General features: G+C 45.6%; 1 non-coding gene and 1 pseudogene across 1 annotated transcript; both read left to right on the top strand.

Annotated features, from left to right (window-relative positions):
* Nucleotides 1–709: 709 nt before the first annotated feature.
* On the top strand, nucleotides 710–828 carry LOC130122319 (5S ribosomal RNA). The gene has a single exon (XR_008811229.1). It is a non-coding gene; the product is annotated as a 5S ribosomal RNA (ribosomal RNA).
* Nucleotides 829–1387: 559 nt separating this feature from the next.
* On the top strand, nucleotides 1388–1498 carry LOC130122264 (5S ribosomal RNA; annotated as a pseudogene).
* Nucleotides 1499–15906: the final 14408 nt, after the last annotated feature.

Genomic DNA, 15906 nt, shown 5'->3' with positions numbered 1-15906 from the left:
CGTCAGGGCTGGGCTTAAGTTTGGTGGCCTCCCACGCGCCCGTTGTGCTGGGGGACATTCGTCCAGGTAAAGATGGGGAAGAAGGGAGGAGAAGAGAAGAAAGGGAGCAAGAGAAGGGGGAGGAAAAGGAAAGAAAGAAAGGAAAAGTATTGTAACGTGCATGAAGACACGCTGGCCGCTGGCTCGCGGGTCTCACCCTTTAGTCGAGCGGTTAGCGATGCCTCCTGCGGTGCGGGCGACACGGGTTCGCGTCCCGGCCTCGGCAGTTTCTGTGGTTTCGTTTTCTCCCGAATTCGCTACAGTATGACTGTTTCCAACCACATCTTGACTGTCGATCGCCAGTTTCCGGCCAACCCCATCTCTGTCTGGTGTCGTGCGCTTGGGGTCTTCCACAAACCCTAACACGCCCTACGATCATCGCAAAGTACGTTGATTTTCTTTTACTGAATTCCAACTGAAAAATCTGACGTATAGGTAAAACCAGACAAACATTTGGGTCAAAAACCAGTGAAAAGTCTTCTCAATGGCTGTTCCTTAGTTAGCTTTAAGTCATATTCTGACATTTCACACGTGACTCCTTGGGCAGCAAAAGCCATAGGATGTGATGGAGTTTGTCATAAGATGAAACTGGTGAACCAAGCTGACGACAGAAAGAGGAAGGTCGGCGGCCAACTCTTCTATAAAGGAGCTGCAAGGCTCCGGCTCAACGGCTTACGGCCATACCAGCCTGACAACGCCCGATCTCGTCCGATCTCGGAAGCTAAGCAGGCTCGGGCCTGGTTAGTACTTGGATGGGAGACCGCCTGGGAATACCAGGTGCTGTAAGCCTTTTATGCCGCCCTGTTACGGCTCTCCCAGCCCGCGCCGGCAGCCAATCAGCTCGTCAGGGCTGGGCTTAAGTTTGGTGGCCTCCCACGCGCCCGTTGTGCCGGGGGACATTCGTCCAGGTAAAGATGGGGAAGAAAGGGGAAGAAGGGAGGAGAAGAGAAGAAAGGGAGCAAGAGAAGGGGGAGGAAAAGGAAAGAAAGAAAGAAAGGAAAAGTATTGTAACGTGCATGGATAAGAAGACACGCTGGCTGGCGGGTCTGACCCTTTAGTCTAGCGGTTAGCGATGTCTCCTGCGGTGCGGGCGACACGGGTTCGCGTCCCGGCCGCGGCAGTTCCTGTGGTTGCCTTGCCCCCCGAATTCGCTACATTGGTGTCAGAAGTGGGATGGAGCAACCGTAGTCATATTCTGACATTTCACACGTGACTCCTTGGACAGCAAAAGCCATAGGATGTGATGGAGTTTGTCATAAGATGAAACTGGTGAACCAAGCTGACGACAGAAAGAGGAATGTCGGCGGCCAACTCTTCTATAAAGGAGCTGCAAGGCTCCGGCTCAACAGCTTACGGCCATACCAGCCTGACATCTCGTCCGATCTCGGAAGCTAAGCAGGCTCGGGCCTGGTTAGTACTTGGATGGGAGACCGCCTGGGAATACCAGGTGCTGTAAGCCTTTTATGTTACGGCTCTGCGCCGGCAGCCAATCAGCTCGTCAGAGCTGGGCTTAAGTTTGGTGGCCTCCCACGAGCCCGTTGTGCTGAGGGACATTCGTCCAGGTAAAGATGGGGAAGAAGGGAGGAGAAGAGAAGAAAGGGAGGAAGAGAAGGGGGAGGAAAAGGAAAGAAAGAAAGGAAAAGTATTGTAACGTGCATGAAGACACGCTGGCCGCTGGCTCGCGGGTCTGACCCTTTAGTCGAGCGGATAGCGATGCCTCCTGCGGTGCGGGCAATACGGGTTCGCGTCCCGGCCTCGGCAGTTTCTGTGGTTGCGTTGTCTCCCGAATTCGCTACAGTATTGCTGTTTCCAACCACATCTTGACTGTCGATCGCCAGTTTCCGGCCAACCCCATCTCTGTCTGGTGTCGTGCGCGTGGGGTCCTCCACAAACGCTAACACGCCCTACGATCATCGCAAAGTACGTTGATTTTCTTTTACTGAATTCCAACTGAAAAATCTGACGTATAGGTAAAACCAGACAAACATTTGGGTCAAAAACCAGTGAAAAGTCTTCTCAATGGCTGTACCTTAGTTAGCTTTAAGTCATATTCTGACATTTCACACGTGACTCCTTGGGCAGCAAAAGCCATAGGATGTGATGGAGTTTGTCATAAGATGAAACTGGTGAACCAAGCTGACGACAGAAAGAGGAAGGTCGGCGGCCAACTCTTCTATAAAGGAGCTGCAAGGCTCCGGCTCAACAGCTTACGGCCATACCAGCCTGATAACGCCCGATCTGAAACACTATTGCACATGTACGGCCACTGCTCAGAGCTGGCGAGCTTCTTTGAATCCCTGAAAAAGTGCTTAGTCAACAAACTGGGATTAATTTGGGACAGCGGGGATTCGTGGGATGTATTCTTTGTGTTTGGAGTGTGGGAGAAGAGCAGGGTGAAGAACGCAGCGCTGTGCAAATTCCTCTTAAGTCACGCCCGGTGGGCCGTCAAATCACGTCGGAACATTGCGCACTTTGAACGCAGAATCATCCCGGTTTGGAACATTTTCAAAAACATGGTCAAAAAACAAACACATTACAGACTGACGCACGGCGATGCGGACTTCACCCGGCTCTTCATCAGAGACAGCCATCTCCTCTCCCTCAACAGGAGGGGGGAGATTGTGTGGAACTGGTGAGGGAGGGAGGGAGGGGAGGAAAAAGTCTGAAATGATGTGAACGGAAAATGATGATTATTGGAAGGGTAAATATAAACAGAGTTAAAGACGAGTTACGGTTTTCTTTTAACTTTCTCTGTTATGTTTTATTGAAGTTAAGGGGAGGATGGGATCATTCTGTTTAATGTGGAATGTGTGTCATTTAAAATCTCAAAGTGGTGTTTTAATGTCACTTTCTTTTAAAAACACAGTCTAAGGTTTGTTCAAAAGGGCTGATTTGTTTCATTTTCTGTTCTGGTTCCAAAGCGCTGATTTAAGTTGATGATTTGGAAAGCATGGCTTTATTTTATGTATAAAGAGAGACGGATACTATCTTGTGTAAGCGAAACAAAGTGTAAAACAAATGTAACAATGTGGAATTGATGGACAATACATGCAATCAAAAATGTATTTTTGTTCCCAAAAATATATTTTCATAATAAAAGACAAAAAAAAATAACGCCCGATCTCGTCCGATCTCGGAAGCTAAGCAGGCTCGGGCCTGGTTAGTACTTGGATGGGAGACCGCCTGGGAATACCAGGTGCTGTAAGCCTTTTATGTTACGGCTCTGCGCCGGCAGCCAATCAGCTCGTCAGGGCTGGGCTTAAGTTTGGTGGCCTCCCACGCGCCCGTTGTGCTGAGGGACATTCGTCCAGGTAAAGATGGGGAAGAAGGGAGGAGAAGAGAAGAAAGGGAGGAAGAGAAGGGGGAGGAAAAGGAAAGAAAGAAAGGAAAAGTATTGTAACGTGCATGAAGACACGCTGGCCGCTGGCTCGCGGGTCTGACCCTTTAGTCGAGCGGTTAGCGATGTCTCCTGCGGTGCGGGCGACACGGGTTCGCGTCCCGGCCTCGGCAGTTTCTGTGGTTGCGTTGTCTCCCGAATTCGCTACAGTATTGCTGTTTCCAACCACATCTTGACTGTCGATCGCCAGTTTTCGGCCAACCCCATCTCTGTCTGGTGTCGTGCGTGTGGGGTCCTCCACAAACCCTAACACGCCCTACGATCATCGCAAAGTACGTTGATTTTCTTTTACTGAATTCCAACTGAAAAATCTGACGTATAGGTAAAACCAGACAAACATTTGGGTCAAAAACCAGTGAAAAGTCTTCTCAATGGCTGTTCCTTAGTTAGCTTTAAGTCATATTCTGACATTTCACACGTGACTCCTTGGGCAGCAAAAGCCATAGGATGTGATGGAGTTTGTCATAAGATGAAACTGGTGAACCAAGCTGACGACAGAAAGAGGAAGGTCGGGGGCCAACTCTTCTATAAAAGAGCTGCAAGGCTCCGGCTCAACAGCTTACGGCCATACCAGCCTGATAACTTCCGGGTTGGCGTGGTGGCGGCGGAGCGGACGAAAAAGACATTAAATCGACGGGGAAACGAGAGCAGTCTCTGAAAATCACGTTTCTAACTTCCCCCCAGCAGCTTTCTGCTGCACGGGGGAAACTTTTGTGGCTTTAGAAGCACGAAAATGGCACAGACGGCAAGGACACTCGGACCGGACAAGACTTACGACGACGGGCAGACGGACAAACAAAATGGAGGTATGGAGGCGGAAACAAAGAAGCCCCAGCAGGACGCGAATCCGACTGAGGCAGAAAGCGTGATGGAGAAGGGGGAGAGAGGAGAATTTGTGGTGGTGGAGAGTCGAGCGGAGAAACGAAAAGAGAGACGAGGTGGAGGGGCCACAGCAATGGGGTTGGTGAAAGAGACGGCGGTCGCAGCGGAAGCGGCGGGGAGGGAGGGGGAAGGGAGAGAGATGGACAGAGACCTGGTGGTTCATGTGGACGTGGAGGGAGAAGACAAAATCTCCATGATGGAGCTTCTGCGTGCGGTTGACAACACGTGTGGGAGAGTATTGGGCTGCAGGTCGAAAAGCGACAAACGATGGGAGCTCACGATGAGTAACCCGAAAGGGAAAACAAGACTGCTGGACGGCTTCAAGATTAGAAACTCCAGAGTGGTGGCATCGGAAGTTACGAGGGACACCAGGATCGTCTCCTTTTTGAACCTTCCCCTGTATGTCACAGACAATCAAATTGTTACTAAACTGGAGCAGTGGGGCGTGGAGCCGGTGTCTCCTATCAAGCGGAGGAAGTGGGCCGGGACGGACGTTTTTGACGGGACGAGATTCCTCAAAGTCCGTTTCAATGAAAATGTCTCCTCTTTACCTTACAGCACCAAATTTGAGACGCTGGAAGGGATTGAATACTTCAGAGTGCTGCACGATAATCAATCTAAAGTTTGCAGGCTGTGCCTCCAGCCCGGACACATCCTACGGGAGTGCCCGGAGTTCAAGTGCTTCAAGTGCGGGGAGATCGGACACTACGCACGAGAATGCGCAGCCATGCCTGGAGCAGATCCCAAAGAGGAGACAGAGAGGGACACCGGCGAGGGAGTGGAGGACGGGGCAGAAGAGACGGAGACAGGAAATCATCCTGATGGCATTGCGACTGATGGCGAAGCAGAGGGGCCCCAGTCAGCTGCACGCCATGAGATGGAGGAGGAGAGCGAGGTCGAGGAGGAAGAGGAGGAGGAGGAGGAGAAAAGAGGAAGCGGCGGTTTGACTGCGGCCTCTGAGAGGGTGGGGAGGATGCCGACGAGCGTCTCCACTCTGGCGCACGGGTCGCTGAGGGGTCAGGCTGTAACAACATCAGGGGACAGGAGCCGCAGCAACCAGAGGGAGGGCAGTTCGGCCAGCCTGGCGTCCTTGCCTTGCGGGCAGCCGGGGCAGAGAGGGCCTCTACACGGGCAGGGGAGTGAGAGACGACAGCCGAACCCTAAGGCTTCGGAATGGGATGGAGTTAGTAAGGGGAGGGAAGAGGGAACAAGCAGAAAGGGCAAGACTAAGAGGGGTAAATAATAATGGACTGAAAAGGGTGTGCATCATGTTTTTTGTTTGGGGATTATTTTTCTCTGTCTTTCCCACTCACCATGGTCAAAATAGCATCATTCAACGTACGTGGACTACGTGACATGGACAAGTTCACTAAAGTCGTAAAAATGTGTGATGCAGAAATAATCTGTCTCCAAGAAACCCACTGGGACACTGACTGTGAAACTCAGTGCAAGAAAAGGTGGCCTGGATCCTACTTTTCAAGCCATGGGACTCAGCGGGCACGAGGAGTAAGCATCATGGTGAGTAGCCACATTGAGGCTGATGCCACTCTAATAGACAAAGACATTGGGGGGAGGTGGGTTAAAGTGGGCTTTGTTTTTGAAGACACTGTCTACAAATTACTGAACATTTATGCGCCCAACCACGAGGGGGACAGGTCTTCTTTCTTTCGAGAATTGAATATCATAGCTAAAGACTGTGACGTCATAGTTGGGGATTTCAATGTCAAGATGAGCAGGCTTGACATTAGCGATAACGGTAGCTATAAACACGACTGTTCCAGAGCGGCCCTGAATCTGTTTATGGCCAAGAATAATTTCTGTGATTTATGGAGAACCAGAAATCCCATAACACGAGAGTACTCGAGAGTACAGCCACAAATGGACACTGTACGGCAAAGTCGGATTGATTTTTGTTTAGTCAAGAAACCGCAGATCGACCTTTTCGATACTGTGCGCTATTGTTTAAATTTCATTAGTGATCATGCCATCCTGCGTGTGGGAATGGGGGGTAAAAGGAGGGGGAGGGGGGGAGGCGTGTGGCACCTTAATGCTAGCCTGCTGAACAGAAGGGATTATGTTGAATGCATCTCTAAATTCATCTCATTTGAATGTTCACAGCCTGAGTTTGGGGAAAATATCATAGAGGGGTGGGAGCAATTAAAAGTGAGAATTAAACAAAAAAGTATTCAGTTTGCGAAAAGATTGAACTTTACAGCTAGAGAAAAAGAAAGATCGTTAAGAAATACAATTGCTAAATTAAATGCACAACCGGTTGTCAATGTTGAAAGGCTTGTGAATATTCAAAATGAAATAAATGAAATTGAAAGGATAAAATGTGAAGGTGCTATAGTGAGGAGCCGTGCTCAATATGCAGTAGAAGGGGAGAAAAGTACAGCTTTTTTTCCTCAACTTGGAAAAAAGGAAACAAAATCAGTGTTATTTGCAAGAAATCAAAAATAAAGAAGGTAAAGTAGTGACCAATTTCGTAGACATTCTGGAAACAGTACAAACTTTTTATAGTGACTTGTTTAAAACTGAGAGTTCAGACATACAAGCTACAAATGACATATTGGAAGAGATGACTGCTAAATTAAATGATGAGGATAAATCAGCGTGTGAACAGGAAATAACTGAGGAAGATATAGAGTGTGCAATAAATCAAATGATGTCAAATAAAAGCCCAGGTAGTGATGGGTTGACGGCAAACTTCTATAAAGCTTTCTGCAACACGCTCAAACCAACACTACTGAAATTGTATAAAACAATGGAAAAAGAACAGAAGGTACCGGAGTCAATGACTCTAGGCTTGATCACTTTAATTTTTAAGAAAGGGGAGAAGGATGACCTAACAAATTATAGGCCCATTACTCTGTTGAACAATGACTACAAAATACTAATGAAAATATTCGCAAACAGAGTCAAACAAATATTACATACAATAATAGAAGCCACCCAGGCTTATAGTGTGCCAGGGAGAGAAGTCACTGACACAGTACGCACCATAAGAGATGTGGTGGAGTATTTAAAAGAGACAGATCAAGCAGGTGTCCTTCTGGCCATTGACTTCAATAAAGCCTTTGACCGAGTAGAGCATCAATTTATGTTTAATGTACTGGAGAAGGTAGGTTTTGGAGACAGATTTCTAACTTGGGTAAAATTATTATATAGCAAAGCTACAGGTAAGGTCAAATGCAACGGTGCAACCACTGATGCGTTTCCTCTGGAAAGGTCGGTCAGACAAGGCTGTCCACTATCCTCAATCCTGTACACAATAATAGCAGAGCCACTAGGAATTCTATTAAAACAAGACAAGGGTATTAGAGGTATTGAGTTACCAGGGGGAGGATCCTGTGTCGTCCAGCAATTTGCTGATGACACCACCCTAACAGTAAAGGACATGGCAAGCATAGAGAGAGCAATCGCAGTAATAAACATGTACGGTCGAGCCTCTGGCTCCCGCATAAATGTAGGTAAGTCAGAAATCATGTTCATTAACATGGCTGAGCCTCAGCAGGAGACCACACCTTTTAAAATACAAAGCAAGCATATAAAAATTCTAGGTACCTACATCGGTAAGGATGTAGTGGCAGCTCGTGATCTGTCATGGACGGAAATTATTAGTAAAATAGAAAAATGTCTAAATTATTGGAAACTGAGAGACCTAAAACTCAAAGGTAGAGTAGTGGTTCTAAACAACTTAATATTGTCAAAACTAAATTATACATTAGCAGTTATAGAACTACCCTTATGGGTATTAAACAGAATAAATGAAATTATAACCAATTTTTTGTGGAGGGCAAAAGTAAGTAAAATAGCACGAAAAACATTAATAAGTAAGTACAGAGAGGGAGGACTTCAATTAGTAGATATAGAAAGCAAAAAAAGGGCGTTCAGGATCAAAACTGTGCAAAAATATCTGTGTGACTCCACAGCCCACGGCTGGAAAAGCCTGATGGCTTACTTCATAAACAAGGTATTTCACATAGGCGATTTTGTGCTGCTGATGCAACTAAAGAGACCGATGATGGCGGGGCTTCCAGGTTTCTATAGAGAAGTCCTGTCCGCTCACGCGGAATTTCTAAAGCATATAGACTATGCATGTGACTCGGTAAACGTCATCAGAGAAATGCCAATCTTTCTAAATAAGAAAATTCAAAAGACAGGTAAGCTTCTATGTAATAATGACATGTTAACAGCAGGTTTGGTCCAGTTGAAGGACGTCATGTATGAACTGATGCCGGGTTTTCTCCCCCCCCCCCCAAGCCATATATGACAGTATAAAGGAGATAAACTATGAGGCCAAAATTACGGAGACAACAAGCTATTATAACGATTTAAAGGAAAGCATCCCAAAAGAATGGCGGACAACCATAGAGCGGAGAGTGGTACAGAACAGAGAGGGGGAGCTCCCAGCCATGTTGGTGGAGCAAGGAGGAGAGTGGAGGAGTATACACAGGTTGACAAGCAAACAGATCTATGGAAAGTTTCTGGCACAGGCGTCGCAACGTCCGACCTCTCTGCCGTTCTGGGGCAAAGTTATGCCCAATTTGAATGTGGGACAAATCTGGGGACAATGGAGGGTGAGAGGGAACAGCATTGAGGCAGAAGACAACGACTACAAAATCCGACACAACAAAGTGTTCACGAACGTTATTCTGCACCAGTTTGACAAGGGGGTCGGCAGGGAGTGCGACGTCTGTGGCCTGCTGCCTGAAACACTATTGCACATGTACCGCCACTGCTCGGAGCTGGCGAGCTTCTTTGAAACCCTGAAAAAGTGCTTAGTCAACAAACTGGGATTAATTTGGGACAGCGGGGATTCGTGGGATGTATTCTTTGTGTTTGGAGTGTGGGAGAAGAGCAGGGTGGAGAACGCAGCGCTGTGCAAATTCCTCTTAAGTCACGTCCGGTGGGCCGTCAAATCACGTCGGAACATTGCGCACTTTGAACGCAGAATCATCCCGGTTTGGGACATTTTCAAAAACATGGTCAAAAAACAAACACATTACAGACTGACGCACGGCGATGCGAACTTCACCCGGCTCTTCATCAGAGACAGCCATCTCCTCTCCCTCAACAGGAGGGGGGAGATTGTGTGGAACTGGTGAGGGAGGGAGGGAGGGAGGGAGGGAGGGAGGGAGGGGAGGAAAAAGTCTGAAATGATGTGAACGGAAAATGATGATTATTGGAAGTGTAAACATAAACAGGGTTAAAGACGAGTTACGGTTTTCTTTTAACTTTCTCTGTTATGTTTTATTGAAGTTAAGGGGAGGATGGGATCATTCTGTTTTTTTTTTTATAACTTTGTTTATTGAATTTTCCGCATAATCAACATTTACAAAATAATTGTCCTCGTAAGTTGTACAGCATGAACACAAAACACATCCAACAATACACTAACACACCAGAATACAATGAGGAATAAAAACACACCCTCAAAGGAGAAAAAAAAATCAAATCAAATCAAAACAAATTAACTAAAATAATAAAAAAAATAAAAAATAAATAAAAATAACTAAATAAATACAAGTACACATATTCCAATGCACTTGTCCGCAGGCCAGCCAACCCAGCACAGTCCCTCACAGACATCATGTACACATACACCCTACCTCCTTCATCACCGGAGCTTGCCACGCCCCCACCTCCATCCAACAAGGACATCAATAAAAAGGAAAAAAATATGCATATATATATACACACACATCACTCTGGAATAACAGGGAAATGAAGTCGCTTAACATAAGAAAAGAAGGGGGTCCACATTGCCCAGAATTTGTTTAGGGACCCTTTGAGGGTGTGCCTAATTTTTTCCAGCTTTATACAATTTAAAACAGACTTAATCCAAAGAGCATGAGAAGGGGGTGCAGAGGATTTCCAACTAAGCAAAACCAATCGTCTCGCCAACAGGGTAACAAAGGCAATAAAATCCTTATTAATATTGGTCAGTTGCAATGTGGGCGAGGGCACCCCAAATAGCGCAATAAAAGGGTCTGGCTTGATCTGTGTGTCACATACTTCTGAAAGTGTGCTAAAAATATCTTTCCAAAAACCATCAAGAGATGAGCAACACCAAAACATGTGCACATGGTTAGCAGGAGACTGGTTACACCTCACACAGTTAGGATTTATGTCTTTGTAAATTTTCGCTAGTCTCGCTTTGGTCCAATGAGCCCTATGAATGATTTTGCATTGAATGAGACCATGTCGGGCGCAGACCGAAGAGGTATGTACCCTTCCGAGTGCCCTCTCCCACAGCCCATCAGATATTCCCTCCCCCAGTTCCTCCTCCCATGAGGATTTAATGTCATTAAGTGAGGCAATTCTTAAAGAACAAATTTGTCTATAAATTATTGACAAGGTACCTTTCAGAGTGGGAAGCGGGGTAAGAAAGGTGTCAAACTGTGTTTCACCAGGAAGGGTGGGTAAATGAGGATCCAAATTGCGGACGTAACTCCGGATCTGTAAAAATCTAAAAAAAATGATGCCTGGGAAGACCAAATTTAACTGCTAGTTGCTCAAACGTACTAAATGTATTGTCAATGTAGAGATCTTTAAACCTTTTTATACCAAGACTAGACCATATTGAGAAAGCACTATCAACCATAGATGGGGCAAAAGCAGGGTTCGAGGCCATCGGAGCAGAAAGAGAGGTTGTCTGAAACCCAAAATGGCGTCTAAATTGATTCCAGATCCTCAATGTTGTTTTGACACACACATTCTTGGTGAAAGAGGAATAAGGGCCTGTAATGGAGGAGTGAGCGAGGGAAGACAATGATGCCGGTACAGACGAAGCAGCTTCCATCTTTAACCAAATTGGGGACGGGGACATCTCTCCACCTCGCAACCAGAACTGAATGACCCTAAGATTAGCCGCCCAATAATAAAATCTAAAATCTGGTAGCGCCATACCTCCGTCTGACTTGGGTCTCTGCAAGAGCTGTTTTCGTATCCTAGGAGTCTTCTTATCCCATATGAAAGGTAGAATTAGGCCGTCTATTTTTTTGAAAAATGTGTTGGGAAGAAAAATCGGTAGGCACTGAAAGAGATATAAAAATTTAGGGAGTGTGTTCATTTTAACAGAATTAATTCTTGCTACTAAAGAGAGGTGCATCACTGACCAGCGTTCAAAATCATCCTTAGTGCGGGTTAAAAGCGAGGAAAAGTTGGCCCGAAAAAGGTTTTCAAATCGACTCGTGACCTGTACACCAAGATAAGTGAAACAACTATGAGCAACTTTGAATGGCAAGGTATGTAATGGGAATTTTTCCGCAGTCACATTAAGCGGCATCAATTCGCTTTTACTGAGATTCAGTTTATACCCTGATAAATGACCAAAGGATGTAATAGTAGCAAGGGCAGCAGGAACAGAAACAGAAAGATTAGATGTGTATAGCAATAAGTCATCTGCATATAAAGACACCTTGTGTTCATGTCCGTATCTAACTATACCTTTGATAAGAGGGTTGGAACGAAGTGCTATTGCAAGGGGTTCTATGGTGAGAGCAAACAATAAAGGGCTTAGAGGGCAACCCTGGCGTGTTGACCGTTGCAGAGGGAAACAGCCTGACTGAGTGTTATTAGTCCTGACAGAGGCTTGGGGGGACGCATACAGAAGTCTTACCCAAGTAGTGAATTTTGAACCAAAGCCGAATTTATTTAGTGTATAGAAAAGGTACTTCCACTCCACCCTGTCAAACGCCTTCTCCGCGTCCAGGGATATAATGGCCTCCGAGGTGTTGGTGTCAGAGGAATTGTACATGATATTAAATAGTCGCCTAAGATTGAAGAATGAATGTCTATTTCTAATAAATCCTGTTTGATCAGGAGAGATAATCGATGGGAGAACTGTTTCCAGGCGTGTTGCCAGAAGTTTGGCTAAAATCTTATAGTCAACATTTAACAGGCTAATTGGACGATATGATGCACATTCAAGAGGGTCTTTATTATTTTTAAGAATTAAACAGATAGTCGCTTGAGTGAGAGTCTGTGGAAGAATACCATTAACAAATGCTTCATTATACATTTCAATTAGAATAGGGGCTATGTTGGGGAGAAGCTTTTTATAAAACTCTGTCGAGTAACCGTCAGGCCCTGGGCTTCTCCCGGATTGAAGGGATTTGACAGCTCTAGACAGTTCTTCAACAGTGATTGGTTGTTCTAATTCTTTAACCAAATCCTGGTTGACTAAAGGTACATCAAGGGAGTGGAAGAAGTCATCAAATTCTGATAAATCAGCATCACCTTCAGAAGTATATAGAGACTGGTAGAAACTTCTGAACTCATCATTTATCTCCCTAGGGTCTAATGATATTCCGGATGATGTATGAATTTTGGGAATTTGATGTGATGATGAAACTTGACGCAACTTGTGTGCTAATAACTTACTGGCTTTGTCTCCCTGTTCATAGTAGGTGCTCCTAGACTTGACAAGCAGCTCAGTAACTTGATCTGTTAGCAAAGTGTCAAATTCTGCTTGCAAAGTTAAGCGCTCCTTATAAATATCTGGAGATGGTGAAACGGAATATGCGTTATCTAATTGGGCAATGCGGCGTGTTAGCATGGACAATTTATCTTTTTTAAGTTTGTTCTCATATGTGGTGTAGGAAATAATTTCACCTCTAAGATAAGCTTTCAAAGTTTCCCATAGGGTAGACGCAGAGATACCTGGGGTTCTATTTGTATCCATAAAAAAGTCAATTTGGGCCGAAGCAAAGTTAATAAAATTTTCGCTACTGAGTAATTGAGTGTTAAGCCGCCAAGGCGGTCTCTGATTATTAGCTGTTTGAAAGACTACTCCCATAGTGACAGGGGCATGGTCCGAAACCACAATTGGATTATATAAGCACGAAGATATGGAATGGAGAAGTCTATCATCTACAAGGAAGTAGTCTATGCGCGTAAAAGTGTGGTGTACCGAAGAGAAAAAAGAGTATGCCCTCCCAGATGGATTAAATGTTCTCCAAGGGTCTGAAACAGCGAAATCAGACATAAAGGTACGGACAACCCCAGCTGAGGTTGATAAAGTAGTAGATTTAGTGGAGGATCGATCCAAATGTGGGTCCAACCAGCAGTTAAAGTCACCGCCTATGATCAGCATATGGGAGGACATATCAGGGAGTGTGGAGAAAACCGATTTGAAAAAATCCCCATTGTCCCAATTAGGACCATAAACATTAACAAGAACCACCTTCGTATCGAATAACCTACCACTGACAATTACATATCTACCATTGGGATCAGCTATCACATTAGAACATGTAAAAGGTACTGATTTGTGAAGTAAGATAGCCACCCCTCTTGACCTACTCTGAAATGAGGAATGGAACACCTGACCCACCCATCTGCACCTAAGTATTGAGTGTTGTGGTACCTTGAGATGAGTTTCTTGGAGGAAGATAATGTGAGCTTTCAACTGATGGAGGTGGTGGAGAACCTTACTGCGTTTAACTGGGTTGTTAATGCCCCTACAATTCCAAGTGAGAAAATTAAAACCATTCCCTCCAGCAGGATGAGCTACGTCAGGCTGAGTCATGTCTTAAGAGAGAGAGTACATGTTAAGGACAAGGCATAATGCAAATTAAATATTTTGGCTGACCTCAATAGTGCAAATTCAAAAAACAAAAACAAGTGACAAAACACAAGAAAACAAAACACAAATACAGAAGGAAAAAAACCCTCCCACAAAATCCCTCTTGCCGAAGCATCTCCCCAACTGAGATGCAAGCAAACCCCTAAATACAAAAAACCTTTAGAGCAACGCATACCAACTTAGCTAGCTTACTCTTAGCTACCTGAGATTTGTGACCATTGAACTAGAATAAAGCAAATGTGCATAAGTCGGTCTCCAATAACATTAGGACCCGAGGAAAACTAACTCAGTTAAGAGAGGTACAAAATCTATAAAGTGGCAAAATTGAACTTCAGCCATGTAAACAACCAAATACTGGCAGTGCAGGCAGCTCAGATCAAAACAAAATGAAATGAGAATGACACAAATAGTAGGCAGTAATGTAAGTGGAATAAAATATATCTCCACATTATATCACCTTAATGTGAGTAGTCCGCTGTATACTCATCAACATGTATTGAAAATAAAAATAAAAAACCCACTACATTCAAGTGTCAACAATGAGCACTGCAAGGCTAGCTTCACTCTCCAACATGCACTGAAAATAAAAAAACAGCTGCGTTCAAATGTCAACAATGAGCACTGCAAGACCAACTTCACTAGCTAATCTGCCTACCAGCCAGCCCACTAACTAGCCTGCTAACCAGACCAGCCAACTGATATTTTGAGCTACAGACCCGGCGGTGGCATGACAGCTTTTTTCACCCTGTTTTTGATGAAATCGGCCGCAACAGCCGGGTCCTCAAACCTGTGTGTGGAGCTGTCCGGCAGGGTCAGTCTCAGAACCGCAGGGTAGATGAGACCATATTTCACGCCGGGACAGGCGCGCAGCTGGCGCTTCACATCTCCGAAGCTAGCCCGCTTCTTGGCCACAGCCGTGGTGTAGTCCGGAAATATCGAGACTCTTCTGCCCTTGTAGAGGAGAGGAGACGCATCTCCAGATCTCTTCAGCATGTCGTTCCGGACGTGAAAGAAATGCACCCTGATGACAAATGGTCGCGGAGGTTCACCCTCCCGGGGTCGGCTCCGCAGGGTGCGATGGGCCCGGTCTAGCAGCGGCTTCTCATCCAGGCCGAGCAGCTCCTGAAGCAGCCCGGCTACGAATTCTGTCGGTCGCGGGCCCTCCACTCCCTCCGGTATTCCCAGAAGACGGATGTTGTTCCTCCGCATTCTACCTTCCAGGTCCTCGCATCTGTTGTCCAGGTATGTCACCCTAGTTGTTAGTGAGCCGACGTTCGCCTCTAGCTCGGTAATCCGAGTGCTGTGATCTGTAGCACTGCGCTCCAGCTCTGATAAAACGACTCCATGTGCGTCGAGTTTATTCTGGATCCTCTCGATAGATCTTTTAAGCTCGTCTTTGACCAGTATCATCTCTGATCTGAGAGTGGTAGCTGAAGTGTCAATCTTACCGAAAATATCGGTTTTGAGGGAGCCCATCATGGATTGTAGCATTTCCGCGGTCAGTACTGTCATGCTGTCAGCACTAGCTGTAGCACCCGATGTTGGGAGCGGATCAGATTCAGGAGAGGGCGCAGGCTTATTGCGGCCTGCTCTTGCAGACTCCGTTTTCGGTCGATTAGATGTCATTTCACCTTCAAAGTCCTCAAATATAGTGTGAATCGTTTAAAGGACTCTTTAGACGCTTGACCACCAAAGACATGCACGATTTAGCGAGATTAAATATATAAATTTGGTCACTAACTCAGGAGCAATAGAGAAACGTGTCCTACATCCTCGACGTCCCGGCCACGCCCCTGGGATCATTCTGTTTAATGTGGAATGTGTGTCATTTAAAATCTCAAAGTGGTGTTTTAATGTCACTTTCTTTTAAAAACACAGTCTAAGGCTTGTTCAAAAGGGCTGATTTGTTTCATTTTCTGTTCTGGTTCCAAAGCGCTGATTTAAGTTGATGATTTGGAAAGCATGGCTTTATTTTATGTATAAAGAGAGACGGATA

Source organism: Lampris incognitus, chromosome 12 (assembly GCF_029633865.1).
Source record: "Lampris incognitus isolate fLamInc1 chromosome 12, fLamInc1.hap2, whole genome shotgun sequence".
Taxonomy (NCBI): Eukaryota; Metazoa; Chordata; class Actinopteri; order Lampriformes; family Lampridae; genus Lampris; species Lampris incognitus.
The sequence above is the reverse complement of the archived record's forward strand: the minus strand, read 5'-3'. Positions and strand labels throughout refer to the sequence as shown.